Source organism: Bufo bufo, chromosome 6 (genome assembly GCF_905171765.1).
Source record: "Bufo bufo chromosome 6, aBufBuf1.1, whole genome shotgun sequence".
NCBI classification, from domain to species: Eukaryota; Metazoa; Chordata; class Amphibia; order Anura; family Bufonidae; genus Bufo; species Bufo bufo.
The window spans coordinates 380,456,137-380,467,026 of NC_053394.1; the positions used below are offsets into that span (position 1 = coordinate 380,456,137).

At 43.5% G+C, this 10,890-nt stretch overlaps 1 pseudogene; it reads left to right on the forward strand.

Moving 5' to 3' along the window:
- LOC121005741 overlaps positions 1 to 9,493 on the forward strand; it is a 414,302-nt pseudogene extending 404,809 nt beyond the window's left edge.
- Positions 9,494 to 10,890: the final 1,397 nt, after the last annotated feature.

The window sequence follows — 10,890 nt, forward strand, 5'->3', positions numbered from 1 at the left end:
GTACACCAAACACTTCACTGTAGCCCCTGATCACCCCCCTGCACCCCAATTAACCCTTTGATCACCCCTTTGATCACCCCTGTCAATCACCAGTGAAAGGAAAAAAAGTGATCAGTGTAAACTGTCACTTTTTTTTTTTCACTAGTATTGGCTGTTAGGTTTTAGGGATAGTTTAGGCCCCTTGGTTAGGTAGTTAGCGTCAGTTAGCGCCCACCCCACCGCACCGCAGTCACTTTTATTCGCTGAATAGCGTATCGCTAATCAGCATTTGTACTTTTATAGTATCTGTAAGTGATCAAAACTGATCACGGTCAGATCTATAATAGTATTAGTGTCACTTTAGTTCACCCTCCACCCAAAACGCAGTGTTTGCCCGATCAGGCCTGATCGGTCGCCCACACGTGCGTTCACCCACGCCCGCCCCACCGCAGTGACAAAAAATATATATTTTTTGATCACTGCACATTCATTTTACACGCACTGCGGCGATAAAAAAATCAGTTTTGATATTTTTTATCAACCGCAGCCGCCTCCGGTACTTCGCTAGCCTCCCCTTTGTAAGACAGGCTTGCTTTTTTTCTTGGGTAGTCTCAGGGAATACCCCTAAATTTAGTAGTCCAAAATGTCAAACAGGGGGTATTCTTCTGAAGAGGCCTACAGGATTCTGACCCAGTCGGATGAGGAGTGGGAACCCTCATCTGATGAATCTAGCGGGTCAGAATATGAACCTGTGGAAAGCAGTGGCTCTCTGACCCAAAGTTCGGACGAGGAGGTGGAGGTCCCTGATAGCACCAGGCGTACCAGGCCCCGTGTCGCTAGACCACAGGTTATGCAGGATCCGCTTCAAGAGCAGCAGAGTGGGGCTGTCGCTGCCGGATCACGTGGTGAGGCATACACCAGCAGCGCAGCCCTCCCTGGACCTAGTACCAGCACTGCCGTACAACATGGTGACGTGGCGAGCACCAGAAGGGCAGTTGAAGCTGGTACGGTGGCACGTGCACTAGTTACCCCGTCGCAGCCACCGCACAGACAGGCCCGTAGAGCCCCTAGAATCCCTGAGGTGCTGGCAAACCCTGATTGGCAGTCACCAACTTCAGCCGCACCTGTAGTTCCCCCTTTCACCGCCCAGTCTGGAGTTCGGGTTGAGACGGCTCAAATCGGTTCGGCCCTGGGATTTTTTGAGCTGTTCTTGACTGCGGAGCTCTTGGACTTAGTCGTGGCAGAGACCAACCAGTATGCCACACAATTTATATCCGCCAACCCGGGAAGCTTTTATGCCCAGCCTTTCCGGTGGAAACCAGTCCAAGTTTCTGAAATTAAAATTTTTTTGGGCCTTCTCCTCAACATGGGCCTGACAAAAAAGCATGAATTGCGGTCATATTGGTCAACGCACCCGATTCATCACATGCCCATGTTCTCTGCTGCTATGTCCAGGGCATGATTTGAGGCCATCCTCCGTTTCCTGCATTTTAGCGACAACACCACCTCCCGTCCCAGAGGCCACCCAGCTTTTGACCGGCTCCACAAAATTCGGCCCCTCATAGACCATTTCAACCAGAAATTTGCAGATTTGTATACCCCCGAGCAAAACATCTGCGTAGACGAGTCCCTAATACATTTTACCGGGCGCCTTGGCTTCAAACAGTACATCCCAAGCAAGCGTGCCCGGTATGGGGTCAAATTGTATAAGCTCTGTGAAAGGGCCACAGGCTATACCCACAAATTTCGGATCTATGAGGGAAAAGATCAGACCCTGGAGCCGGTCGGTTGCCCTGACTACCTGGGGAGCAGTGGGAAGACAGTCTGGGACTTGGTGTCACCCTTATTCGGCAAGGGGTACCATCTTTATGTGGACAATTTTTACACAAGTGTGGCCCTCTTTAGGCATTTGTTTCTAGAACGGATTTGCGCCTGTGGCACCGCGCGAACTAGTCGCGTGGGCTTCCCCTAACGGCTTGTAACCACCCGTCTTGCAAGGGGGGAGAGGGCTGCCTTGTGTAACGGAAAACTGCTCGCGGTGAAATGGAGAGACAAGCGTGACGTTTACATGCTCTCCTCCATTCACGCAGACACGACAATCCAAATTGAGCGAGCAACCCGTGTCATTGAAAAGCCCCTCTGTGTCCACGACTATAATGCGCTCATGGGAGGGGTGGACTTCAATGACCAGATGTTGTCTCCGTATTTAGTTTCCCGCAGAACCAGACGCTGGTATAAGAAGGTGTCTGTATATTTAATTCAATTGGCGCTGTACAATAGTTTTGTTCTCTACAGTAAGGCTGGGAGAACACGATCTTTCCTCAAATTCCAGGAAGAGATCATCGAGAACCTCCTTTACCCAGGAGGTTCCGTGGCCCCATCCCCCAGTGTAGTTAGCCGTCTACACGAGCGACATTTCCCCAGTGTCGTTCCTGGTACCTCAACCCAACCGTCACCCCGAAAAAGATGTCGTGTCTGTAGCAGGAGTGGAATAAGGCGTGACACCCGCTATTTCTGTCCTGACTGTCCGGACCACCCTGCCCTATGCTATGGAGAGTGTTTCCGGAAGTACCACACACAGGTACACCTAGCATAGGGATTGCATCTCACAGGACAGGCACACAGGGCTATTAGGGCCCTTTTACTCTCAGCTGCTGCAAACCTCTCCTTTCACCTGGGATAAAGTGCATAACGTACTTCGCCACATCTTTGGGCGATTTTCGCTTTGCACATTGTCCCATGGGGAAGGAGAGGTTTGTTCTATAAAGGTAAAAAAAAACTAAACAAAAAAAAAATTACCGGTAAGTAAAAAAGTTTAAAAAAGTTAATATGTTCTGTTCTAAAGTTAATAAAGTTATTGCTTTGCGGCCTGGTTTTTTCTTTTTTGTTTTGTTTTTTTTACCTTCCAGGTGGACCAACCGATCGACTAGCTGCAGCACTGATGTGCATTCGGACAGAAGCATTGCGCTGCTGTCAGATTACACGCAAGTCGGTGTATGCGGCGCTGCAAGACGAGATTTCTCCTCTGCAGTAAAAGATATGTTTGCCGAGGCATATGAGCTGAGGAGGTGGCGGTGTTCATATACTTTGGCAAACACTTTGTATATATAAAAAAATAAATCCCGGCAATGATTTATTCATCCACATCGATTGATGTGAATGGAGAAATCTGGTTTGCCAGGGCATATGAGCTGAAGTGGGTATGGATGTTGGGCGGAGCTCCTATGTCCTGGCAGACGCCTTTCCCGTCCTTTTTCTTTTTTTGGCAGAGATTTTTTCATCCACATTGATCGATGCGAATGAAGAAATCTGTGCCGTTCATTTTTTTCTTTCAGCCCAGAGGCTGAACGGAAAAAAAAAATCTCATTACCCGTATGCTCAATATAAGGAGAATAGCAGAAACTCCTAATGCTGGGCATACATGTAATGATTGCGGAGACCCTCAAATGCCAGGGCAGTACAAACACCCCACAAATAACACCATTTTGGAAAGAAGACACCCCAAGGTATTCGCTGAGGGGCATATTGAGTCCATGAAAGATTGAAATTTTTGTCCCAAGTTAGCGGAAAGGGAGACTTTGTGAGAACAAAATCCAAAAAATCAATTTCCGCTAACTTGTGCCCAAATTTTTTTTTTTCAATGAACTCGCCATGCCCCTCATTGAATACCTTGGGGTGTCTTCTTTCCAAAATGGGGTCACATGTGGGGTATTTATACTGCCCTGGCATTTTAGGGGCCCCAAAGCGTGAGAAGAAGTCTGGTATCCAAATGTCTAAAAATGCCCTCCTAAAAGGAATTTGGGCACCTTTGCCCACCTAGGCTGCAAAAAAGTGTCACACATGTGGTATCTCCGTATTCAGCAGAAGTTGGGGAATATGTTTTGGGGTGTCATTTTACATATACCCATGCTGGGTGAGATAAATATCTTGGTCAAATGCCAACTTTGTATAAAAAAAATGGGAAAAGTTGTCTTTTGCCAAGATATTTCTCTCACCCAGCATGGGTATATGTAAAATGACACCCCAAAACACATTTCCCACCTTCTCCTGAGTACGGACATACCAGATGTGTGACACTTTTTTGCAGCCTAGGTGGGCAAAGGGGCCCACATTCCAAAGAGCACCTTTCGGATTTCACAGGTCATTTACCTACTTACCAGACATTAGGGCCCCTGGAAAATGCCAGGGCAGTATAACTATCCCACAAGTGACCCCATTTTGGAAAGAAGACACCCCAAGGTATTCCGTGAGGGGCATGGCAAGTTCCTAGAATTTTTTATTTTTTGTCACAAGTTAGTGGAAAATGATGATTTTTTTTTTTTTTCATACAAAGTCTCCTATTCCACTAACTTGTGACAAAATTTTTTTTTTTCCATGAACTCACTATGCCCATCAGCGAATACCTTGGGGTCTCTTCTTTCCAAAATGGGGTCACTTGTGGGGTAGTTATACTGCCCTGGCATTCTAGGGGCCCAAATGTGTGGTAAGGAGTTTGAAATCAAATTCTGTAAAAAATGACCTGTGAAATCCGAAAGGTGCTCTTTGGAATATGGGCCCCTTTGCCCACCAAGGCTGCAAAAAAGTGTCACACATCTGGTATCTCCGTACTCAGGAGAAGGTAGGGAATGTGTTTTGGGGTGTCATTTTATATATACCCATGCTGGGTGAGAGAAATATCTTGGCAAAAGACAACTTTTCCCATTTTTTTATACAAAGTTGGCATTTGACCAAGATATTTATCTCACCCAGCATGGGTATATGTAAAAAGACACCCCAAAACACATTCCTCAACTTCTCCTGAGTATGGGGATACCAGATGTGTGACACTTTTTTGCAGCCTAGGTGGGCAAAGGGGCCCACATTCCAAAGAGCACCTTTCGGATTTCACAGGTCATTTACCTACTTACCAGACATTAGGGCCCCTGGAAAATGCCAGGGCAGTATAACTATCCCACAAGTGACCCCATTTTGGAAAGAAGACACCCCAAGGTATTCCGTGAGGGGCATGGCGAGTTCCTAGAATTTTTTATTTTTTGTCACAAGTTAGTGGAAAATGATGATTTTTTTTTTTTTTTTTTTTCATACAAAGTCTCATATTCCACAAACTTGTGACAAAAAATAAAAACTTCCATGAACTCACTATGCCCATCAGCGAATACCTTGGGGTCTCTTCTTTCCAAAATGGGGTCACTTGTGGGGTAGTTATACTGCCCTGGCATTCTAGGGGCCCAAATGTGTGGTAAGGAGTTTGAAATCAAATTCTGTAAAAAATGACCTGTGAAATCCGAAAGGTGCTCTTTGGAATATGGGCCCCTTTGCCCACCTAGGCTGCAAAAAAGTGTCACACATCTGGTATCCCCGTACTCAGGAGAAGGTGGGGAATGTGTTTTGGGGTGTCTTTTTACATATACCCATGCTGGGTGAGATAAATATCTTGGTCAAATGACAACTTTGTATAAAAAAATGGGAAAAGTTGTCTTTTGCCAAGATATTTCTCTCACCCAGCATGGGTATATATAAAATGACACCCCAAAACACATTCCCCACCTTCTCCTGAGTACGGAGATACCAGATGTGTGACACTTTTTTGCAGCCTAGGTGGGCAAAGGGGCCCATATTCCAAAGAGCACCTTTCGGATTTCACTGGTCATTTTTTACAGAATTTGATTTCAAACTCCTTACCACACATTTGGGCCCCTAGAATGCCAGGGCAGTATAACTACCCCACAAGTGACCCCATTTTGGAAAGAAGAGACCCCAAGGTATTCGCTGATGGGCATAGTGAGTTCATAGAACTTTTTATTTTTTGTCACAAGTTAGTGAAATATGAGACTTTGTAAGAAAAAAAAAAAAAATCATCATTTTCCGCTAACTTGTGACAAAAAATAAAAAGTTCTATGAACTCACTATGCCCATCAGTGAATACCTTAGGGTGTCTACTTTCAGAAATGGGGTCATTTGTGGGGTGTTTGTACTGTCTGGGCATTGTAGAACCTCAGGAAACATGACAGGTGCTCAGAAAGTCAGAGCTGCTTCAAAAAGCGGAAATTCACATTTTTGTACAATAGTTTGTAAACGCTATAACTTTTACCCAAACCATTTTTTTTTTACCCAAACATTTTTTTTTTATCAAAGACATGTAGAACTATAAATTTAGAGCAAAATTTCTATATGGATCTCGTTTTTTTTTGCAAAATTTTACAACTGAAAGTGAAAAATGTCATTTTTTTGCAAAAAAATCGTTAAATTTCGATTAATAACAAAAAAAGTAAAAATGTCAGCAGCAATGAAATACCACCAAATGAAAGCTCTATTAGTGAGAAGAAAAGGAGGTAAAATTCATTTGGGTGGTAAGTTGCATGACCGAGCAATAAACGGTGAAAGTAGTGTAGGTCAGAAGTGTAAAAAGTGGCCTGGTCTTTCAGGGTGTTTAAGCACTGGGGGCTGAGGTGGTTAAAAATGTACGCTTTTTTTCTATTGAAAATAATCTTTTAAATGAAAAAATTGCAAAAAAAAAAAACCTTCCCCATATGTTTGGTATTGCCGCATCTGTAACGACCCGGACTACATACATATCACATAAATTATCCCCTACAGTGGATGCCGTAAAAAATAAATAAATAAAAAAGACAGAATTGCTAATTTATCCTTAGTTGCCACCGAAATAACGTGATAACAAGCGATCAAAAAGCGCCATTTGCTCCAAAAGAAAATAATTCCAATAAAAAATCCAAGTGATCCCACAAAAATCTAGCCCTCACACAACTCCATAGAAAGAAAAAAAATAAATGTATAGCTCTTGGAACGCGATGATGAAAAAAGGAAGAAAAACCCTTGGTCAGCTCGCCCAAAACTGGTCACTAAGGGGTTAATGATTGTCCGAGGAATGTTCTGCCATGCTGAATTCATTTGGGCAAGCAAATCATCAAGATCTGGTGTTTATATCTAAAGGTGCATTTACACCTACAGATTATCTGACAGATTTTATGAGCCATCATTGATCAGATGGCCGTTGGTATCTGGTGGGACCTTCCATCGCCCTTTTGTATCAGTATAAATGGTGTCAGTGTGCAGTATAATAAATCTTTTACATTAAATACCAAGTAATACTGGATCACATATTATTTAACATTCCCTAATTGACTCTTCTGATTGATCAGAATTACACCTGAAATTAATTTCAAGAAATAGTTCATCTGTAGTGATAGAATTTTCATTATCATTGGATGGTGTTTATATATGAATCGCAGGCACTTAATATTAATCCACAAAACAAAGGAAGATTTTATGGAGCGTGCGATCCAGTTTGTTTACTTGAGAGTGACAGGACTGTGCTTCCTACTGTCCATTCTACTCTCCTCCCTCCGAGTCCAGCTGCTGTATCTGTCATCCATTATAGCCCAGGTCTCATTCCCCGGCCTGCACTCTCCCCAGCAGCAGGTGTGATACAGTGATGTCATTGTACCTGCTGGGCTGAGAGGGAGAGCGCACAGACCTGAGATAATCCCCCGGCCTGTGCGCTCTCCTCAGCTCAGCAGGAGAGAGGACGTCATCACATTACGTCTGCTACTGGGAGGAGCATGATGTGCTCTGTATTACTTTATTCATTTTATTCAAAGTATAAGGAGCTGTACTACTGTAAGGGGCACTAAGGGACAGCACAAAGGGGGCATAACTACTGTGTGGTGTCACTAAGGGGGAAACATTATTGTAAGGAGAATAACTATTGTGTGGGGGCACTAAGGGGGCATAACTACTGTGTGGGGGCACTAAGGAGAAGCATTATTGTAAGGGCAATAACTACTGTGTGTGTACACTAAGGGGGCATAACTACTGTTTGGATAGATCAAAGGGGCATTCTCCTGAGGGCACTAAACAGGAATTCTACTGTGAAATGGACTCTTAGGGGAGATAACTATGGTGTAAGGGCACTAAGAGTCCATTTCACAGTATAATTCCTGTTTAGTGCCCTCAGGAGAATGCCCCTTTGATCTCTCCAAACAGTAGTTATGCCCTCTTAGTGTCCCCACACAGTAGTTATTCCCCTTACAATAATGCTTCTCCTTCGTGCCCCCACACAGTAGTTATGTCCCCTAAGGGGACATTCAACGCCTCTTGTCCAGCGCTAGGAAATGTTTTATTCATATGTATTTAAAATGATCGATTGGAGGTTGCAGGGAAGTTGCTCAAGGTGGGGGCCAACCTAGCCTAGTTATGCCCATCGGTCTACTATTAGATCGTGATCTTTTTGGACACCAGTGTTTTAGTCAGTTAATTCTTGTATTTTGTGCCATACCTTTCTGTGGATTTTTTTTATATTAAAATGTAATACAATTTCAATAGAATATTTTGGTATATTATTCATCAATGTCTTTTATTCTTGGCAGATGATCGTGGTATCATACAAGATATATATGAAGAGCATGCCAATATCCAAGATATACCCTTATCCAATCAAAGCAACATTGCATCATTTGAGTCTTTTAAACAGGTCCGATCTTCTGATTCATCACAAACTGTAAAACAGAATAAAAGTCACAGAAAAGGTGTAAAACATCCAACAGCTCATGAAAGAGAGAACACATTTTCATGTTTAGAATGTGGAAAATGTTTTAAGCAAAAATCATCTCTTGTTACACATCAGAGAGTTCACACAGGGGAGAAGCCATTTTCATGCTCAGAATGTGGGAAATGTTTTAAGCATAAATCATCTCTTATTATACATCTGAGAAATCACACAGGGGACAAGCCATTTTCATGCTCAGAATGTGGGAAATGTTTTAAGCAGGAATCACATCTTGTTGTACATCAGAGAATTCACACAGGAGCGAAGCCATTTTCATGCTCAGAATGTGGGAAATGTTTTAAGCATAAATCAGCTCTTATTATACATCTGAGAAATCACACAGGAGAGAAGCCATTTTCATGTTCAGAATGTGGGAAATGTTTCAAGCATAAATCAGCTCTTGTTATACATCAGAGAGTTCACACAGGAGAGAAGCCATTTTCATGTTCAGAATGTGGGAAATGTTTTAAGCAAAAATCATCTCTTGTTACACATCAGAGAAATCACACAGGAGACAAGCCATTTTCATGCTCAGAATGTGGGAAATGTTTTAAGCAGTTACCACATCTTGTTGTACATCACAGAACTCACACAGGAGAGAAACCATTTTCATGTTCAGAATGTGGTGAATGCTTTAAGCAGGAATCATATCTTGTTGTACATCAGAGAATTCACACAGGAGAGAAGCCATTTTCATGCTCAGAATGTGGGAAATGTTTCAGGCATAAATCAGTTCTTATTACACATCAGACAGTTCACACAGGGGAGAAGCCATTTTCATGCTCAGAATGTGGGAAATGTTTCAAGAATAAATCAGCTCTTGTTATACATCAGAGAGTTCACACAGGAGAGAAGCCATTTTCATGTTCAGAATGTGGGAAATGTTTTAAGCAAAAATCAGCTCTTGTTAATCATCATAAAACTCACAGAGAGAAGCCATCTCCATGATTAGCCCTTTCGTGACCTCCCTTATGTGTTTTTATGGTAGTTAGTGTTGCTATCTGACTCTATTCCGTCGGACACTCCTTTTTACAGGGAGATAAAACAGCGCCTTGCTTTGAGTTACCAGAGGTAGCCGAGGGCTCGGAGTGATGATTGGGACCACTGTGAGAGCTCCCCAAACACGTATTGTCTCCTGTATTGAATGAATACCAGTCATCAAAGGACAAATCCAGTTAAAAGTGAAAGTTTATACTGTGTGTGTATATATATATATATATATATATATACACACACAGTATAAACTTTCACTTTTAACTGGATTTGTCCTTTGATGACTGGTATTCATTCAATACAGGAGACAGTATATATATATATACTGCTCAAAAAAATAAAGGGAACACAAAAATAACACATCCTAGATCTGAATTAATTAAATATTCTTCTGAAATCTATTCTTCTTTATATAGTTGAATGTGCTGACAACAAAATCACACAAAAATAAAAAAATGGAAATCTAATTTTTTAACCCATGGAGGTCTGTATTTGGAGTCACACTCAAAATTAAAGTGGAAAAACACACTACAGGCTGATCCAACTTTGATGTAATGTCCTTAAGTCAAAATGAGGCTCAGTAGTGTGTGTGGCCTCCACGTGCCTGTATGACCTCCCTACAACGCCTGTGCATGCTCCTGATGAGGTGGCGGACGGTCTCCTGAGGAATTTCCTCCCAGACCTGGACTAAAGCATCTGCCAACTCCTGGACAGTCTGTGGTGCAACGTGACGTTGGTGGATAGAGTGAGACATGATGTCCCAGATGTGCTCAATTGGATTCAGGTCTGGGGAACGGGCGGGCCAGTCCATAGCATCAATGCCTTCGTCTTGCAGGATCTGCTGACACACTCCAGCCACATGAGGTCTAGCCCTGTCTTGCATTAGGAGGAACCCAGGGCCAACCGCACCAGCATATGGTCTCACAAGGGGTCTAAGGATCTCATCTTGGTACCTAATGGCAGTCAGGCTACCTCTGGCGAGCACATGGAGGGCTGTGCGGCCCTCCAAAGAAATGCCACCCCACACCATTACTGACCCAACGCCAAACCGGTCATGCTGGAGGATGTTACAGACAGCAGAACATTCTTCACGGCGTCTCCAGACTCTGTCACGTCTGTCACATGTGCTCAGTGTGAACCTGCTTTCATCTGTGCAGAGCACAGGGCGCCAGTGGCGAATTTGCCAATCTTGGTGTTCTCTGGCAAATGCCAAACGTCCTGCACGGTGTTGGGCTGCAAGCACAACCCCCACCTGTGGACGTCGGGCCCTCATATCACCCTCACGGAGTCTGTTTCTGACCGTTTGAGCAGACACATGCACATTTGTGGCCTGCTGGAGGTCATTTTGCAGG